The sequence below is a fragment of the Zootermopsis nevadensis genome, unplaced genomic scaffold, assembly GCF_977971745.1.
Source record: "Zootermopsis nevadensis isolate Lab colony 2312 unplaced genomic scaffold, Znev_1.0 Znev_ptg000001l, whole genome shotgun sequence".
NCBI lineage: Eukaryota > Metazoa > Arthropoda > Insecta > Blattodea > Termopsidae > Zootermopsis > Zootermopsis nevadensis.
In genome coordinates, this window is record NW_028259133.1 from 15,886,413 (window position 1) to 15,906,559 (window position 20,147).

The following is a 20,147-nucleotide window of genomic DNA, read 5'->3' on the forward strand; positions in this document are numbered from 1 at the left end:
TTGGCAGATGATCCAGAAGTGGTTTGCCATTGCCTTCTTCTGTGTGTGAATGGAGTAATTGTTGGGATGCCACGGAGAAACCGGGGAAGCCCCCGGAGGAAAACTCCGTGTTGCCTAGACCACGGCCTTGCCCAACACAAGTTATAAATTCGGGCACCGCCGGGAATCGAACCCGAGACCCCAGGATTACAAGGCTAGACCACCGTGGCTAGCTGGCTCGCCTACACAATTAGATAAGGTGTTTCAGATTGTGATCCCAACGACAGGAGATTCTCTACATTGAGTGACATTGTTAAGAACTGTATTTTGTTCATAGTACATTGCATATAGAAGGCCCACTTGCTTGATAAACGTTTAGTGTTAGAAAGAGGGTGAAGATCAAGGGAAATCAAATGGCTGAGGCGCACTTAATACGTACTTTCATTGAAATCAGGCCAGTCCTTTGACAGAGTCGGTAAATACCACAGTCCTCATGAATATAAGCCTTATACCACGTTTCTTTACATGTATATGTGGTTTTATAGGTTGTCACACTGTGTAGTCGGAAGAATTTACTGCCTCCATCTTCAGGGTGATATTTTATCCTTTTCTTCATACAGTAGACGTACGATATATTTCACCTTCCAGTCTCTTTGAAAGATTTCGTTCTTTCTTGAAACAAAACATGTCTTTAAACCTTCACTCACAGCCCAATTCCTCAAGACATCCCAGGGAAACAAATTTTTCAACACTCCTTAAAGTAATATGAAGTTACGTAAGTCCCACGGAAGTCTGACGAATCATAAACCTACATCCAAGACACCAAAATTTGCACTTTAACTGCCTTTTAGGACACACTTTGTGCACATGTTCTAGTTGTGAAGCAAACTGCCTGCATGTATTCAACTTCGCATTTACGTATAATGGGTCCTCCAGGTTGGGGGTTGGTCGCAAGGCTAACAACCTTGCACCGTAAAAAGTAAGATGTTTCGAAACCTCAATCAAAGCCTCGGACAGACGGACCTAACAGAAGGACCGAATGGAAGAGGAGAATTGAGGAGGCCATGGACCGAATACGGACCGGAGAGCCATAGAAGAAGAAGATTTATGTATAATGACAGTAATAATCTGGAGCATCAAAATTTCGTTACGTGTTCCAACATGCGTTTTTGCCAGTCAGACTATAGGGGTCACGTCTCCAGGACAGTTAAGACATTACTCCAAGCTCATGCAGAGATTAAAAGAAATGGATTGTAAAATGATTGTAGATCATGCGTTTCCAATGTTTTGACGCCCTTGTACCATAAACGTGATCAGCTACGACCAAGTGACTACAATGTAGGCGCGGTGTCTTGCTTGAAGGACGTGAGACCAAGCGTGGCGGTAGTGTTGTTTGCATTCCCGCTTCGTATTTCCAAGGTCCGTCTTCGATTCACAGTACGAATATTCCGACATATTCTTGTTTTCCTCAGTCTCTCCAAACAAATGCTGATACAATAAAACACTACTTATTCATTCTTCTCAGCTCACAGTTAATGATCATTCTCCCATTCGATGCTACATAACATATTTAATTAAAATTCATCGTTAAATTAAACTCGTTATAAATGTCTATATGCACTTAAAAAGCTTTAACTTCCCAAAGTCTGTTTCCATTGGTCACTTGTGGTTTTACTCTTGGCCTACAATTACATCTAGGTTATTTAACGACAATAAATCAATGCAGTGGCTATGTAGCGAATGAATTACAAAAATTGTGACAGGAAGCGGTCGCAGTTATTTTGAGGTACTTTTCCAGTAAAATAAAGTTTGTCCCGCTATACGCCATGTAGGCGCTTGGGGGAAGTGGAGGTATAGCTCCTCTCTTCCTTGACCTCGGCACTAGATGGGGGTGAGTGGTCAGCATCATGCCCCGGGCCGGCTTTACCCCCGGGAAAGGACCCCGGTACCTATTGTAGAGGAGGCTGGGTGGGCCCCAGAGACGGTCTGGACGCAGTGGGACAAACTTTACTTTTCCAGTAGCATATCAAAATAAATTCGGAAAATTACAGACAATGCTAAGTCAATATAACCGATAGCCCAACGAGATTCAATCGGATACTTTGCATATCGGATTCAGGAAAATTAGCGCTTAATAAACCTGGCTGGTTATGGGAAAATATCCAGGTTAGATAGATGGCCAGATTATAATTAAGTAGAGAAACAGTTAATTGCAATTACGCACACACGGCCTACCTACAGCACATATGATACATGTTTAAATTAAGTTCACCCTCTTAACGCAATCAGATGCGCTACAAATAGTGTAACGTCAAAGTGACGAAACAATGGACATAATAAACAATTTTCTGGGCGGCCTTGTACTTTCCCACAACGAAGCTATTGTACCGACGCCAACCCACAAGCCGCGAAAGATTACACGCAATTACAAGCGGCAGGGAAAACTCGGAGGACATAAGATTGGTTGCATCCTACTAACCAAACCCTTGACCAAGTTCCCAACTTCAAATCAGCTACACTTTAAAACTAATTGATGTTGCCGATAAGCTGAAGAGAATAGATTCGGTAGCAGGATTTTGTTATTGATTCGTCTCCATCTCCAGATGTTATATATATTCGAATGAGATCAGGATGTGGTCGTAAATGGTGGATATGACAAAACAGACTATGATATTAAGGTTTCAGTTTATGTTTAGTATAGAAATTACATGGCTTATTTATCTTCACACACCTTACTTTATGAACAGTTTCGTTCAATTCATCACATGTGATGAATCCTTATTAATTTTATTACAAGTCCTTGGGTTTCTTCCGCAAAATTTTCACACGTCGCACCACATATTTTGAAAATTATCTGGTGACGTATGACGTTTAAGGGGCATTCCTCGTCAAACAAAAATGCTCCCTGCATATCCTATACACTTACGTAAGAGCATGTAGCGCCGAATCTAGATGGCAGTGTTTTCTATTTTACAAATACTGCTACCATTAGGCAACGTTTAGGGACAGACTATTTCTAAAGGAGCTGAAGTCACGAAAATAACAGAGAAAATCAAGAATAGTTGTAATAAGGGAATAAGATACGAAGAATGATTTCCCATTGAATTTCAAAGGGCATTCTCCACTAGTAATAACGTATTATGAATTTTAAATACTGGAGAGAGAGAAAGGATGGCGTATTTCAAGGTATCCCACCATCTCAGAATTCATATTGATTCGAACCGGGAGTTAGGCGCATTAACCACGCTAAAACCGGTTCGGTCCTGCAAGAAAGTGCAGGTGGGCGCTGTTGCATACGACCTACCGTCGACCTTCGTCAAGGATTGCTAGTTCTTACTACGGGTTTCCTGCTAGGAGCCTTGCTATTACTTCCCCACAGCAACGTACACAAAAGCCAAAGCCCACTGTCGGCATTTCCTGGGCAGAGCGAGTGTGAGGTATCTTTGATTGTCACTGGAGAGATTTCAGATGAAGGCCTTTAGTGTTTCCTTACAGATACTTTCCCCAGAGCCTATCTGGCATTGAGTTCTGGCCGTCTGTCCGGTAAATCTGCAGCTCATCCCCAATTTTCGTGGTCGATCTCATTACGTTCAGTCGCGTTCGACACTCATTTACCACGACGGCAATGGTCTTCTAGATCGTAACGCAGAGTGGACTTCTAGGTAGATACCGACGTTTCGGAGGAACGCTTTACGAAGACCCAAATTACGATTTCGCTCATACGAACCTATAAAATGAAGCGCATACTCAATGCTTGTCTTGTCATCCTAAAGCGATTTCTTTCATCGGAAATCTTCCGAACACGTGCTGACGAAAACACAAAGACGTAACGTCGCCGTCAGTCAGTAACTGCAGCGTATATACGTGAATTAGTTCGCCTTACGCTCCGTTTGGGTGTACATTTCATTTCCATGGCATATGTAATACTCTGATTCCGTTGCTTGCATGTTTTATTTCAGGCAATAAAATTGTTGATACCTAATTTTCTTGTAATTTCTCGGTCATTCAGGAACGTAACCACCAAATATAACATTACGCTTATGGAAAACAGCGACACTCTTTATGAACTCTCTCCATGAACGTAACTATTTGTAAAAGCGGGGGCCGCCAGTATTACGAAGTGTCTGAAAAGTTTCCCGTGGCGCAACTTTGCGAGTTACTAGCAACTTTTCAGCCTGTAACCCACGACCACTACGTCACGGTCTGACTCAATCCACTTCCCACTGTTGTTTCGGTGGCAGGTCGCGAATTAGCATAGCATTGTTATGTTTTGTATTTTCTGTTCGCTCATGCCTCCGAAAACAAATACAGTTTGTGTGAGAAATAAAAACGTAACTGTAAAAGCTGTCAAGAGAGTAAAGAGTACGTTTTCCTAAAGGGGTACATAGACCCGACACTTAGCGGTCACGGAGTGAGGGTATTAGTTTTTCAAAGTTCATTGCCTCAGTAAAGCGTCCCTCGAAAACGCCTGTATTCCATTTCGGAGTGAAATATATTTTATTCTGATCAGGGGTTCATGTTAACCATGTTAGTCCGGCTAACACTTCGAAGACCGAAGAATAACAAGCCTTGTCGAACTTTTGTGGTTTAGTGGTAATCCATACACTGGAACACAGAAGAACTGATTAGATAAAATGCATCGTTAGCCAGCTTCAGCCAGCCAGGTGTTGAGGCTTACGCTCGTCGCGAGCGTCCATGATCTGCCCAATTGTATATAATCTCTCAAAGGGACATGCTCAATACAATGATAATTCCTTCTAAATTACATGTTCATTCCACAGAGGTCAAGAGCTCGTCAGTCATTTACCATGACGGCACTGGTCTTCTGCAATGCAACGCCGTGTGGGCTCGTAAGTACCTTGCAACGATTCGGAGGAACATACTGCCTCCACCGTCATTTCTGTTGTTTGTTATAAACTTGATTTTACATTCTGGTCATTGATAGTTGCCTATTCTAATTCTAGTGTCACAAAAAAAATGAATATCCCAAGTGTACCGCCAGTACCAAACGTTAAGAAACACTGTTCCACTTACTGAACTCCTCCATCCTCATCAACGCTTAACCAACCGACTTCTGTCTCTACGTGAGGTTTCTTAAAACGTCACTTTTGACTGTATGAAAACAATACAAGAGTTATAAATACATATGACTGAAAAATAAGCGACCAACTAGCAAACCAACTTTCACTGCAAACAGCTAGTTTGAGTCTTGGGTACTGCGTAGTACGTAGTCAGCTGTCTGCGTCCAAAGCGTAGCAATAGACACGACGTTCAATAAAAGACACCAACCAGTCACTCTGCTCCTGCTGTCGTTTAAGAAATCAACTGATGATGCGGATTATAAAACCGGATCATTGAACCAATGGGAACTGACACCAAGGGGCAAACGTGTTGGATTAATGGCGACGTTCTAATCGCTTACAAAAAATTACATATATTTCGGAAGGAATGTGATGATGGCAACCTTTAGTTTACACTTACTTCAAAGCTTAATTATATTCAAAGTATATTCAATTGTTTCATCAATCTATGAGAATTTATAATAATATATGTAGGCAACTTCTTAAGGACTCTGCTCCATGAAGTTCGCAACTTAAAACATAGCGATTGTAATGTCATATAATGTAATAGACTGACAAAATTCTTGTAAAGTCGTAATAAACCAAGTATAGTGTCAAGTTAGCACAGAAGTCTGTAAAAGTGGAAATTCCATAATTTTACAAATGTTCACATGGAAACACGATGAAGGAGAAGACAAGAACCCTGAAATCGACCAGGGTGACTGCTAATATACCAAATTAAATTAAACACGCTTAATACAAGAGGAGGGACTTGGAGGTGGGAGAACAAATTAAAATGGAAGGGGAAATGCCACGTAAAGGCTTTATAATAATATAAAAGACGGAGGTGGAGGTATGGCTGACAACTCGCTTCGCGAGGGGGGGGGGGCGATGTAGAGGGAAAAGAACATACTTAGAGAGTAGGTATGTACCAGTCAGTGGTAAGGCTGTTGTGGAGAAGCCAGCTTGCCAACACAGCTCTCTCCAGCACCAAGGAGGAGAAGTTGCCAAGAGTGAAATCTGTGCCTCCGTTTCGTGTGTCCTGCAGTTATTCGGCGTGAATAGTAAATCAATACAGATCTGCTGACAGTTGTGCTTGTGGTCTGTATTGTTGGATTTTCTTTCGAAGAGCGGAGTTGTTGAATATGTAACTAAGATTTATGAGGCGAAGAAGACGAAATATTACGTGATATTACTGTTCTGTACTCGATTTACATCGAGTTATTTTTCAGAAAGTATTTAGAAAAACGTTAAAGTAGTGCATTTTCATTTAAAGTGTGCCTAATTAAACCTAATTCATATTTTGAGTGTGTGCTTTTTCAAAGTGGGTGAAATTTCGTTTCTGTAACTTAGATAAACAAAAAAGTGAAAACAATTTCAAGGATGCATTGCTACAGATGAAGAACTTCTACTCTGAACATAAACTTGAATAGTTGCCTGCTAACCTCTCCAACGATAGTGGTAAGTTATAATCACATCTCGCATTCAAGAGAACTGCCATTCTTGAATACTGTTCGTACTATAGAGCTTATAATGACACCATTTGCTACAGTAAGAAGTTACTGGTGGTTACATTTTTGCTAGACAGTCGTTACATTATATATTTCTAAGCTATATTTCCTTATTAAGCAAAATGCGGTCATAAATACCACTGCCTTCTTCATATTCGCTGCCGTGAGAACCTAAAATCTCACAAAATGCAGCCAACTCATCACGTTACACACTGCTGGGCTGTTATAAGTCGAGCCAAACCAGCGCAGAACATGACCTGACCACTTCCAAGCTTAACTACTTCCGTGAAGCGGTAAGGCGTACAGAGTTAATTATCGGCATAAAAATGGCATGTTTCGTTGATTATGAAGGCAGCCTTTTCAACATGTTTCTGAGATTTATCAGCAGAGTCTGAAGGAAACAAAGACTTATAGCAATGCAAATGACCACGATATTCAAAGGACTGTGTATTGAATATGCTACAAATGATGTAAGTCGCTGAATAATGCTGAAACGGGTACACTCCAAACAATTCGTTGTTTCTGGGTTCGCAAATTCTGAAATCGACTCCCTTTCTGTTCTCACTCGCGTGAATCTTACGAATTGCCAGCCTTGACGCTTATTTCTGACTCTGAAAAATTGTGTTTGTAAATAAGAAGAACGCCCGAATATCGGTCCCGGACACGAGCAATTCTGATTCTTCTGAACTTTCTCACCTATTCCAGGTAGATGCTCGTCAGCAGGTCAAAATCTCTTCGTTCCACAACCTTTTCCAACCCAACTGAATGCATTATAACCTAAAGAGTTGACAAAGTATCGTTAAATCCATGAATCAAATAGACAGACTAAGAGAGTGTGGTCGAGAGAGAACGTTAGGCTTTAGGTCTGTTCTGCCATTCATCTATCCCATCGTCATCACTGGAAATCCACCCCTTGCGTGCTCCCAGTTCACACATGAAATAGACTGAAACACTCCCCAAAATGTCACGAATCGAAACTAAGGTTCTTCAATACTACAAGACACAGAATTTAACACATTGTTTTTACCTAGTTTCCTCATTTTGAGGGGACACGTTACGTTAAGCTGTCGTGTCGGCGTGGTAAGTCGGTGCGTAAACTTACGTCTCCATTAATGACCTTTGAAATAATTGACTGCTTCTAATTAAACGTAACGTAAAATTTACAACACAGCAGAAAACTGTACTTCCGTAACTTTCAACTTGATGCACCCTATATTAAGCTTCTGTTAAATTTGTATTTATTTACACTTCACAGAAGTAAGACACTGCCGTACCGTAGCGCCAACAAGATCCTTGGACCTAACACTGAAAATAAAGGAAATCAAGAAACAATAACTTAATTTGTAATCAAACACTCCTGCCATGTTCGCTTAATAAAGCCTATGCATTTTCAAAACCAAACCATGTATCATTAACACCTATTATCGCGAAAAAAGAAAAATAAGGAACTCATGTTGACAAAAATTTCGTTTTTTGCTTATAATCTTTTTACAGTTATACCAATTACTGAAATTCATGTGTAGCCACTGTACGTCTGTGGCAGTTGAAAACCTGCTCGCGAAAGCTGAAAGAAACCATTCACTTTCTCACAAAATTAAGTTATATGTTTTAAACTGTGGATTAACTCAAGGATAAACTACAAGTCAGCATGTGATATGAAGACTGATTTGTCGTAGAAACGTGTTATGTTCGTTTCTACTGTGGAGGTTAAAGGTCAGTGTACAAACCACTTCTGAGGCCGGGATGTTGTGGTCAGTACAATTAGGTTAGATATTAGATTTCTTAACACCTCGTGTTCAATACGCTCCCAGAGCTTTAGCACGGTGGCTCCCAAACGATACAAAATTACTTAAAATGTGAATTAAACATTTAAAAAACAAGGAGTCTACTAATAAATATTTATTATGTATGAAATTCCAAAGAAACCAAGTTCCAGGCCTTAAATAACATTTCTTAACATGACTAACATGGCTACGTCTTGCGAAGAGGAGTTTTCAGGGTGGCGTCCAAATCCCGAGGTGGAGAACCGCCACTTGTCGGTTGTTCGCGACCCCTTATTCAAGAAATTCGCAGCTGTATTCCATATCTAGATAAATGACCAGGGCTGTGCAGTCGGAGTCGGTAAAAATATACCGACTCCGACCTCGATACAAAATCTTAAGAACAATTTCTATAACGTGTGAGCCGCCGGCGGCCTCACGCTTAAGGTTATAAGTCTAAAAAGTAGGCTGATGATTGACATGGTGGTGATGAAATCTCTTATGGTGCCATTACCATTTCAGTAGCTTTACACCTATTAATACATATTGAACTTTTATTAAGATCACCGAGTCGGAAACTGAGTCGCAGATTTCAGTACCAACTCCACAGCCCTGGACACGACAATATAAGTCCAGTGGTTTTCCGAAGAGGGGCCTTTAAAATATTCAAGGTATTTCGAAAGTAATTTTTTCAAATGCATTTTTCTGCTGATCTCCAGGAATCTGACTAACCATATTTATGTCCGTTTGAGGCCACGCACCGGTCACCGTCATGTCATCGTCACGACAATAGCAGTCGGTTGGTTTTCCGAATACAGGCTTCCAAATTTCTCAAGGTCATTCGAAGGTCATTTTCTCAAACGCTAATTCTGCCGATCCGTAGGAATCTGAGTAACAATACTCATGTCAGTTTCAGGTACCGGACAGGTCATCGTCATGTTATGGTCACGACAATGTAAGTACCGAAGTTTTCCGAATAGAGGCCTCTAAAATTTTCAACGTATTTCGAAAATCATTTCTTTCAAACGCAATTTTCCGCCGATCTGCAGGAATCTCAGTGACCATATTTATATCCGTTTGAGGTCAAGCACAGGTCACCGTGATGTCATAGTCACGACAATATAAGTACCGAGATTTTCCGAAAAGAGGCCATTAAAATTTTCAAGGTATTTCGAAAGTAATTTCTTTAAACGCATATTTCTGAAAATCTATAGGAACCTAAGTGACAATACTCATGTCAGTTTGATGTCAACGATAGGTCATCGTCATGTCATAGTCACGACAACATAAGTCCAGGGGTTTTCCACAGAAAGGACTTCAAAATGTTCAAGGTATTTCGAAAGTCATTTTTTTAAACGCATTTTCCTGCCCATCTGCAAGAATCTGAGGACCATATTTATGTCCGTTTGAGGTCATGGATAGGTCGACGTCACCTCAACATCATAAAAAGATACGTCCAAGGTTTACATTTTACATTTTCAAAGCTCAATTCAACAACAATTTTTCTCAGGCTTATATCTACCTAACTTTATTAAACTGAGTGACCATAATCATGTTAGTTTGAAGCCACTAATAGATAAACTTCATTCGTAGGTCAGGGCAATTACATTACAAAAGATGGGGCTACTTGAAAAGGATAGGTTCGTTTAGTTTAGGTTGGGTTAGTTTAGGTTAGGTTGGGTTGGGTTAGGTTAGGCTAAGTTTGAGTGCGATGTGTTAGGTTATGTTTTGGTCCCTTACGTTGCGTTGTGTGGTTAGGTTTGTATTGTTATTACGGGATAGGTATGTTGTGGTCACGTATCTGTCAATGTCATTAAATTTCATTAGAAAACGAATTTTCCCCAGACTTAATTCTGAAGAATCAAATATATCTTGTTGAACATACTCACGTATCGTTGATCAAATCAAGGTCATGCCACAGACACGACCAGTGCTGTGGAGTCGGAGTTGGAAGCAATTTTAGGTGGAGTCGGTAAAAATATACCGACTCCGACCTCGATATAAAATCTTATGAACAATTTCTATACCATGTGAGCCGCCGGCGGCCTCACGCTTAGGGAGATTCAACGACGTGTTGAGCCACATGGTGTGGGAATAATGCTTTGTAACTTTGGCTCCTGTACTTTAAGAATACAAACTGTCTACAAATCAACCGATTTCTTCAATATCCATTACACGTATATTTAAATATAGGTTATAAGTCTACAACGTAGGCTGATGATTCTCGTTGTGGTGATGAAATCTCTTATGGAGCTATTTATCATTTTAGTAGGTTTACCCTTATCAATACATATTGAGCTTTTATAAAGGAGTCGGTGTCGAAGCCGGAGTTGGAGTCGTAGATTTTAGTACCGACTCCACAGGCTTGTAGATTACATGACCGTAATGTAATATTGCCTTTTCATATAATCATATATATATTGCAATGAGACCATTAGCCCCCAGATGAAAGCTACAAAATTAGGAAGTGCTCTAGAATGCAAACAGGGTAAAATTAGCACAACAGCATAAAACCTACAACTTAAAAATTAGTTTAACTTAAAGTTTGAAACTTACCCCGTATTAGATGTAGCAGTTACACTGTAATGATTCGGTGCTTATGAAATTTGGTAATGCCATTTTTCTCAACATAAAATGCAACGGTTGTGACGTTATGATCAATTCCTGAAGTTGATATTCATGTGATATGTTTTATAAGGTGTTTGCATAGAACTCGCTGACTTCAATAAACTCACCAATATCAATAATAACATTAAGAGCGTGCCATCGAAAGTCACCTGCTGTCGCCTGCGCACATATCAGCAAGAAGACGTCACGCGTAAAAGTAACGCACCTTTGGAATGCTAAACAAATGGTACATTTGCAAATTTTCTTCCTTGTATCCCCATTGTTTCTGCCGATAAGTATCGCACAACAATAGAATTATTTTCATATCGTGACGAGTAACATTGTAGTTCTTAACGGAAAGCTCGAACATCCAACCTCGGCCACCGCGTCTTGTGCAGACGTGTGTTGCATGTTGCATGACGCTCAGGAACTAGCACGAAACGGAACTGTTCTAATCATTCACGGGAAAATAGCTTCATTTTTATTATGAACAATTAACACGTCGTACTGTTTCAGATGACATCATATTTTCTCTTCCTAACTTTCAGTATTAATTACTTCAGTTCCGCTGTTTTCGTAACGCCCATCTCAAAAATCTCTTACATCGACTCACACTTCACTAAAAGATTATTTGTCATATGAATATGGCTGTCTTCTTAGTTATTGCACCTTGTAGTCTGCTAAAAGTTTACCGACGTTTACGTGGTGCTTGCTGCCTCCATCATCAGGGCTCATGCCCTTTGAAACGTCGGTAAACGTCTACCAGACTAAGCGGCACAATAAAAGCCATATTACTAATCTCGAAAACATGAACTCTCGTATCTTTCATGTGGTCTGTGCCATTACTGACTTCTTCCGTTATCATGCCGTTAGAAACCAGACACGTTTGCAGAAAGTTGGCGCATTTTAAAACGTGTCTGCACAAATAGCACACGTGTTCGACATTCTGCTAATTTTATCCTCGACAGTGCACAAAACGACTGTTATTTCTAACAAAACATTTACTAATTTTTTCATGTTTTATGACGCGTTGAAAACACACAGCAATAACTTAAACATATTTTTAAAAATTAGTGTCAAGAAACTGCGTATGTCCTCATAAAACGGACCATTAACTGTATTAAGCAGCAGACAAGAACCGCGTGACTGTTAACAAAAACTTCTCATGCCATGCTCACTGCAACGTAAACACGTCGAATCAATTTGCAACACTTTCTACTTCCAAAAGAGGATCTTCTTCACCATCTTCTTCTCTGTATCATCTTCATCCCTCTTTGCTATCTGATGTTCTCTTCCACCACAAACTTCTCCTGTTTCATTCCTCACATTCAATTCTTCTCCTTTCATCCGTTCCATTTAAAACACAAACGCATGGTGCTATCAGCCCAGCTGTTTCCGGGTATAGGCAATTAAATTTTAGATGAAAATTCACTGCGTCAGGACTACCAGAGCCTTTTAAATTTTACTACTTTAAACTATAGGAGAAAAAATGACGATATATTAAAATTTCTGCGTCTTAATAACTTCCCATGTATTTTTTTTCCCTGTTCCATTATAAATTTTGTCTTCCTTCGTTTTCTTTCTTTTCTATTTACTATCCGTTATATGTTTTCTTTTCTTCTTAGTTTCGTTCCCAACCCTGCGGAGCGTCCATTAGAATGACCTTGTCCGTCAGTCCAGTTGTTCACATGAAAGAACTCGAGAACGAATACATCTATTTGACAAAATATGATATTCAAAAAATTTAAGAACAATTGTAAAGCCGTTCAATTTTAATATTTATATCGGGAAATTTTAACAGACTCTTTACATAAGAATATAAGATCGTCTTACTGTAATCTTATCACAATAGGTCATTCTATAAAAAAATTAAAGCTTAGCTTGTTTCATACGAAAATCGCTTCAACTAAGAAAGGATAAATTATTGATTTAATTTAGGCTCCACTGAAATCAGATTTTTTTTATTCTGTTAATTTCGTGGCCTATCAGTTTTAAATGTGCAGTATGTGAAGGGACTGAATATAGTTATGACTGAAATATTTAGGAAAGATTTAAGTCCAAAAGTCCCAACTATTTTACGAATTACAACCTAAGATTGGGACGATCAAGGACGCCATGGTATTGAGCTTCATAATTTTTAAAATGAGGAAAGTTTTAATATCTTCCATAGTTATATTTTTAAGACTTATTAAAATTTAATTTTAAAAAATACGTTAAGTATTCGGAAACTCCTAAAGTCTGACAGGCAATGAAGATAACGATAATAGATATAACAAAGGAATCTATATAGTACAGTATCTCCACTATTGTTTATCTCGTTGGGATGTTTTATTTGCTATGATTTAAAGAGACCTTTATATGCTCAGACCCTGAGTATTGCGTAGCCTGTAAAGTAGAATGTGCTGGAACCCACAATTCGTTGGTCAATGTGGTCCTGCCGTCGCTATGGTGAGGGTAATGTACCACTCTTTCTGTAAGTGGAGTAGCCTGGCTCGCGCTGGAAAGGGAAAGTTGGTGTTTGCATACTTGCCTAACGCTACCTCCTCCATTGCACTTTTTCCTTGTGGTGTGTGATACTGCCTGCCGCATTCAGATTGGAAACCAATGTTCACAAGACGTAACACCAGAATAATACAGTTTCTGTTTATTAGCAATCTGGCGTGTGTCTACACCGATTCAAATAACGACAAAGAAAGCTGTTTCTTCGCCAGACCACTACACCACGAATTTTCTTTTGAGGGCTTCCGTTTCGAGGGAATTTCGAAATAAACCCTTCAGGTCTCAGAAAAAAAAGTTAGTCCCCCCCCCCCCGTTCTAAAAGTACTAGCAGACCAGTGTTAGTTCAAGTACTGAGAAAATCGTTTCAATTTTACCCGACGAAGAATTTTAATTCTATGCCATTCTATCAAGTGTTGTGATTATTTCCTAACGAAATGGTTTGTTTTGGTAGACGTTCATGCAATTCTGAACAAAATTGAAACCAATTACCGCCACTCAATAAATATATATATCGTAATATGGGCTTCTGAGTCCAAGTAAAAGAGTAAATTGAAATTGCAGTTTTAAAACATTTGTTTATAAAACCCATCACTACGTTTAACAGTCTTTAGAAATAATATAGTAAAAATTAATAAACCCACATGATGCTTGAACATAATAATATCAGTCTTCTATTTCATTTCGTATAGCTAAATTTGAACTCGGAAACATTCTGTTAATAGAGTGATACGTCTACGAAATGGATTCTTATTATGATGTGAAGTGAACGCTAGAAACAGAAATTTGTATCAGCGAGGGTTGAAGGGTGTCCTCAAATTCAGAATACACATAATTCAAAATGCGCTATTTTAATTGTGCATAGTCCACCTTATTTAATTTTGACGTTCAGTACGAACATATATTGTTGCAAAGAGTATCACAGAACATACAGTTGCATAGTAGTTGTTAATAATTGCACTAGTAATCCATTGGATGAATTACATATGATGTCCAAAAAAAACAGACATTCAAGAGACTTATACGTCATGTAATGGACCTGTTTCTTGCATGGCGAGAAATATTTCTTTTAGAAAAAGAGCCTTTTTAACGCAAGATAAAATAAAGCGGTTTTACCGGACCGATGAGTATAGAAACTAAATTTGCCAGACAACATTCTGTGTAACCCACGAATATTAAATTTTATCGCGATCTGGTACGTGGTATCGCGGATGGACCACGCGAACGGTTAGATATATGGTCGAAAGTACGCAGACTGGCGGATGGTTTGGACGGATTTCCTTAGTATTCTCTCACTTTAGGCAAGTTTGTAAGTTCACACGGCAAAATCCTGAAGATTGAGACGGCATGTTTATCCGAAACGTTGGTACGAACCAAGACGGCGTCATAACCTAGAAGTACTATGCCGTCACTTTATACAGTTCGTTCAGCAAGGGTTATGTGGGAGACTCCTTGTACATCAAACGCGCACAACAAAATAAATAAACGCAGTTCGTGCAAAGAGCTAATAAAAATATTCTACATCGGTGTCAAGAGTTGGAACAGCAATGTAAGAAGCTGTTTGCGAAACGAGAGGTAGGAGCTACGAAGCACTTTCATGAAAGCGGCCCCAGCAGTCCTGTGACAGAGCAACGTTTTGTCGGCTTTCATTTCATACCACCTTCACACAAGTTCTCTGTACATTAAACGAACCGTTTAGTTTTTATAATATCTTATTAAAAAACTGTGTGTCTGGCTGCCAATTATGCTTTACACTTATCGAGGAAGTGACGACTCAAAAGAAGTTTTATTTCCGCATCAAATTCCACGTTCAAAAGAATAAACTTCGTAGTTCTTTCAACATGCGTAAATTAGTTCAACGCTTACTCAGTCATTCAAATTTCCTCATCTGAATGTACTAGATTGTATTCACAACAGCGATTTGTTAAAATAACGACAGCTTTACACTATCTACAGTGTGCAAATTTGGGCTTCTTGGCCGAATATGGACCCTGAGAGAAAAGCTCCAAATATGTATGTAACAGCAACGTCTTCTTTGAAAAGCAAACGTTACTTAGCGCGCCAAGACATTTTCTGCATTTATGAAATCTGAGAGCTTATAGCGTGTTCACAAACCAAGTCATTTTGCCTTACATTTGCAGTAGTTTTCCTACTTTTTTTGCATAAATCGTTCTCAGTGTTTTCGTAATTTTAACACAATAAACAACAAGACAGTACACGTAGTCGCTAATAATGCTGGGAACACGTGTCGAAAGACACAAACCTCAGGCACCACTGTAGTTTTATACTCGTAATGGTATGTTAATGAGTAAAAGTGCTAGAATGTGCTCTGCTTAGGCGCAGACGCAACCCCGCGGCGCGCCTGTTAAAATCGCTTTGTCCGCCCGTCTTTTCGCATGCAAGAAAAAATTCGCAAACAGATAAAACCACTTTCGATTAAATTGTGTACTGAATAATTTTACGAAAATCAGTGAGGGCATTTAAAATTTAATTTAGGCCTGGAAATTTCAAACTGCTTTAGGTATGAGCGTAATTTTTTTTATGATCTGACCACAGTAAGTCTTTCAACACATGAACAAATGCTTCAACTGTTTCAGTAAAAGATTGCAACAATTAAAAAAAAACAAAGAAACTCTTGACTCAGTACGGAATGCGCTGACCTCAATTTTGTTTTATTCAATGTACGTTTATTTAAGGAAAGAGATCGTCGTAGTCACAATTATTCAGTTTACTGAAGAATCTGCTTCCAAGGATAATCTCAAAGTGAAGAAGTTTTGTCAGTTTACTTCTGTTTATACATGTCATTTACCCACAATTCCGTCTGCCGAAAACTCCTGTTAATTGTAGGTCTACACTGTACGCTTTTACGATCTAGTCCTAAGATATGTGTCTACTTTCGGGTTATATAAATAATGTCTACGACTTCAACAGGGCAAACTGTGTATCCCGCTTATAATACACTGCACGCTCCTGGAAATATGCATTCCAAGCAGGCGATACCAGCAGCACGCTCCGTTATCGGCCACTTTCGTTTTAACACTACACCCCAGACATGACATTTCTTCCTACTGGCACAGCATATAAATCATATGTTAAGACTACCAGAGCCGTTACAATTGTTTAATGAGTAGTTTGCATTTACTTTCAACCCACTGCGCACTTGCAGGGAATGTTTAGCAGTTTCGCGACAAGCAGAGTCAGGCGAAGCGGCAGAGATAAAACATAACTACTCCGTCCACATGCATCTAACCATACACATACAGAGCTTGAAAATTATGCATACTTTTACACGCAAAACTAAAAATCCTTTAGTTGATAAATAGTTTAAACTTGCCATGAGTGAGAATTTTAGCGTTGTAAATAGCATTTTGACAGATAATATCTCAAAGATTTTCGGAGAGTGGAACTTGTTTTTACTAAATAAATTTGTTAAATAAAATTTCGTTTACAAAAATATTTTAAAGGATATAAATCAATATAAAATATATAATAACAATAGAAAGCACAGGGAAAAATGTTGTCCAATTTATTCTCATAAAATCTTAAAAAATAATGGGGTATTTTGTTTCCGGTAAAGTCTTCAATACTTAAAATCGCAACACGGTCCAACTACATCAGTCGTTCGTTTCCTTTATATGTTTTATTTATCGCATCCTAAATAAAAATGGTACTTGTTATACCTGCCCGAATTCTCAAGAAAACTACAGAATTGTCGAACTACTACTAGAAACAATACGCAAATAAATTATTTTAAATATCAAAACTCCAGGATTAAAGAATTGGACTTGATGGACGGAGAAACATAAACGTTTATGACAGAACGTACGAAACTAGTTTTGATCCTGTGATCTCCAGATTGCGACTCACGAACTGTCTGTTGCATCACTAAAATATGTCTGATGAAGTGGATAGTGAAAGCGCTAATTATCATGCGCCTAACTACACCTTTTCTGTCCTATATGGAAGTCAACTGGTGTTAAATGCGTGGGTGAAGAAATGTGGCTGAGAACATTCATACACTTATCTGTTATCTGCCCACATTCGCGGCCTTCCGAAGTATGTCAGCGTAACGTAATCACTACACGTAAGAAAAATCTTATCTCACGCCAGTGGATTACCTGAAACTGTGTCCATCATCAGACGTTCCTTCTAGCCGAAGACATAATACGTCTGGCATAAGGTAAATCCGGGAGAGATGCCGCGGCGGGAGAGACGCCGCATTTTTTAATTCGGTGGGTTCCGTTAATCCTATTCCGATGTCAGTACATGTCCTTGTTCAGTGAGCCAAGAGAAATGTTGTGAGTGGACGCATTGAAAATCAGTGCTGTTTTGCAAGAGTTATAACTGATTTTATGCGGTGAGTTTGTTAATTTTGTGCTCAAAGTTATTTCTGCTGTTCATAAGATGTGTCTTTATTAATTCCAGTCGAAGTAACTATGAAATCACGATACATTAGAGGTTTCCAGCGTTGCTGGTCTTGACTTTGCACGACGTGGCCGCCATGTTGGTCATTGGGTAAGGCAAGTGGGAGGGCGCGGCGTCTCTCCCTGAAGATAAGGAGAGACGCCGCAAGAAATTAAGGGAGAGATGCCGCACTTAAAAAAATACCGCATCTGATTTAAAAAATCATACATATACAATATAGAGTACTCAAAAATGCCTGTTCTATTGCATTATCTTATATTATTGAGGAAAATTAGTCCAGTGCTGAAAATACCGAGGAAAAAACTCAACTGAAAGTAGGCAACTGGCTTCTGTCCTCACTGAAACAACCAACATAGAGGAAATGCGAAAGAAGCAAAGAGGAAACGAAGTCAAAAAGCAGAGGAAAAAGGCAAAGGTGAACAGTCCGAGTACTTCAGGTCTACAAGGTTTAAAAACTTTAAAAAAAAGTTCTGATCAAGAGACCCCTGAAAACTGTAACATCAACAAGTGCTGTGAGTACTGGGAAAACTGTTGCAAAAGCTGGCTGCATGAGTTCTGCTCTCCGTAAAAATTTCATTGACTAACGCTTAGACTCTAAATTCGCTGGTTTAAGCTTTGACTCCAAGCAACCACTGGAAAATTTTGCTTTCAATGTACTTGATAATTGAAATTTCATTTGAATATTTATTAACTTTTCAATTTGTATTGTTATTCACATATTTTTTTCTATTTTAATGTTCACATTAATTAATTACGTTGAATGAAGTTCATCAGTTTTCATTTACATATGTTTCTTTTTGAATTCAAGGATGTTTTCAAAGAGCGGCATCTCTCCCGGCATGTCCGGGAGAGATGCCGCAAAGACAACTTTTTTTTATCGCCCTGTATCTCTGAGAATTAATTTGCTTTAGATATTTTGTTTACGGATTAGTATAATAGAGATCTTAAATATAATAACTTTGAATTTTCAGCCGTTTTGACCTTTTTCGGATTGAGTTAAAACAAATGTTGCAAAAAGTGCGGCATCTCTCCCGGAATTACCTTATATTACTTAATCACACAGTTTACAAATACTTTCATATTCCCCCTTTCTTGCTTTGTATGGTTCCGAAAAATGGTCTCTTGTATGGCCCCTTTCGTTCTTTCAGATCGATCAGTCTACTCTTAAATACAAGTGTCTCCAAAAAATACGTATACACACATAAAATTAATGAAATAAACACATTTTAATAAACTAAATAGAACTTACAGAATCGTGAAATAAACCACAAATAAAAAACCTTATGTAAATATGGTGTTCAATCATGAAAACATCACTGTAGTTAAATATTAAAAATAACAAAACTCCGTACTTCGTTACGTAAATTTAACATTGATTAAGAATTTTGGCGAACCATAAAGCTGAACTGATGAGTCAGTCATTCGATCAGACTTCAATGTGATGTAAATTTAACTAAAAATGAAATTTAGTTAATTCGTGCATTAAACATTCGTTTGAGGTCGTTTCTCAGAATTCACCACGGATCTTCTAATAAAGCTTTAATCACGTCATTCAAAGTAAATCCTTTAAGATTATCAACAAACCCAATAAAACGATTCGGGCACTCAGCAATAAATCATTAACGGAACCAGTCAAATAATTCTGAATAGTAGCACATACAACAACCGCTGGAGTGTTATAATGTTACACTTATTCCATTCACTGAAGTTTCGGCATTGCGATATTTCATCCATTCAACTAATGTACCCGTCTACGGGCCTTAAAAGCCCACAGCAACTCACGAAGCATCGAGTGTTATATCGAGCCGTTGAATGAGAGAACAGACAGACAGACAGATGTACGCGGTGTTACGGAAGTCTTCACATTTCCATCAGCTCAGTGCACTTTCACTTTCTCCGTGGCGAGTACCACGCGCCCCATGTAGTTCAGATGCATCGCAGTGTTCCGATTTCGTGTCCACACGAAACTCACGTTCGTGTGTTTGTGTAATACGCCCCCTTATTCGTTACCACTGTAACACATCCCTAACAAGCATTTCTACCAAATTAAATTCGGTTCTCATAACCAATGAATCTTACTGCACGAAGATAAGTATTAATATGATTCTGAAGATTTCTGTCTTCTGGCTTGTTACGCCGTGTAGTATGGTAGATGTTTACCAACGTTTCGGAGGTCATACTGCCTCCGTCATCAGGGCGATGATTCTGAAGATTTCTGTCTTCTGGCTTGTTACGCCGTGTAGTATGGTAGATGTTTACCAACGTTTCGGAGGTCATACTGCCTCCGTCATCAGGGCGATGAATCGCCT

General features: G+C 38.9%; 1 protein-coding gene and 1 long non-coding RNA gene across 4 annotated transcripts in view; one reads left to right on the forward strand and one right to left on the reverse strand.

Annotated features, from left to right (window-relative positions):
* The window catches only part of LOC147875216 (uncharacterized), an 88,952-nt gene that overhangs the window by 37,366 nt on the left and 31,439 nt on the right, over nt 1-20,147 (reverse strand). The gene's annotated exons all lie outside the window — the stretch shown is intronic.
* Nucleotides 5,959-20,147, forward strand: part of LOC110833088 (uncharacterized) — a 44,048-nt gene continuing 29,859 nt past the window's right edge. For all 3 annotated transcript variants that reach the window (XM_087344173.1, XM_087344179.1, XM_087344176.1), the window contains exon 1: nt 5,959-6,500. The gene's annotated coding sequence lies outside the window, so the exon portion shown is untranslated. The remainder of the gene's footprint in view (nt 6,501-20,147) is intronic.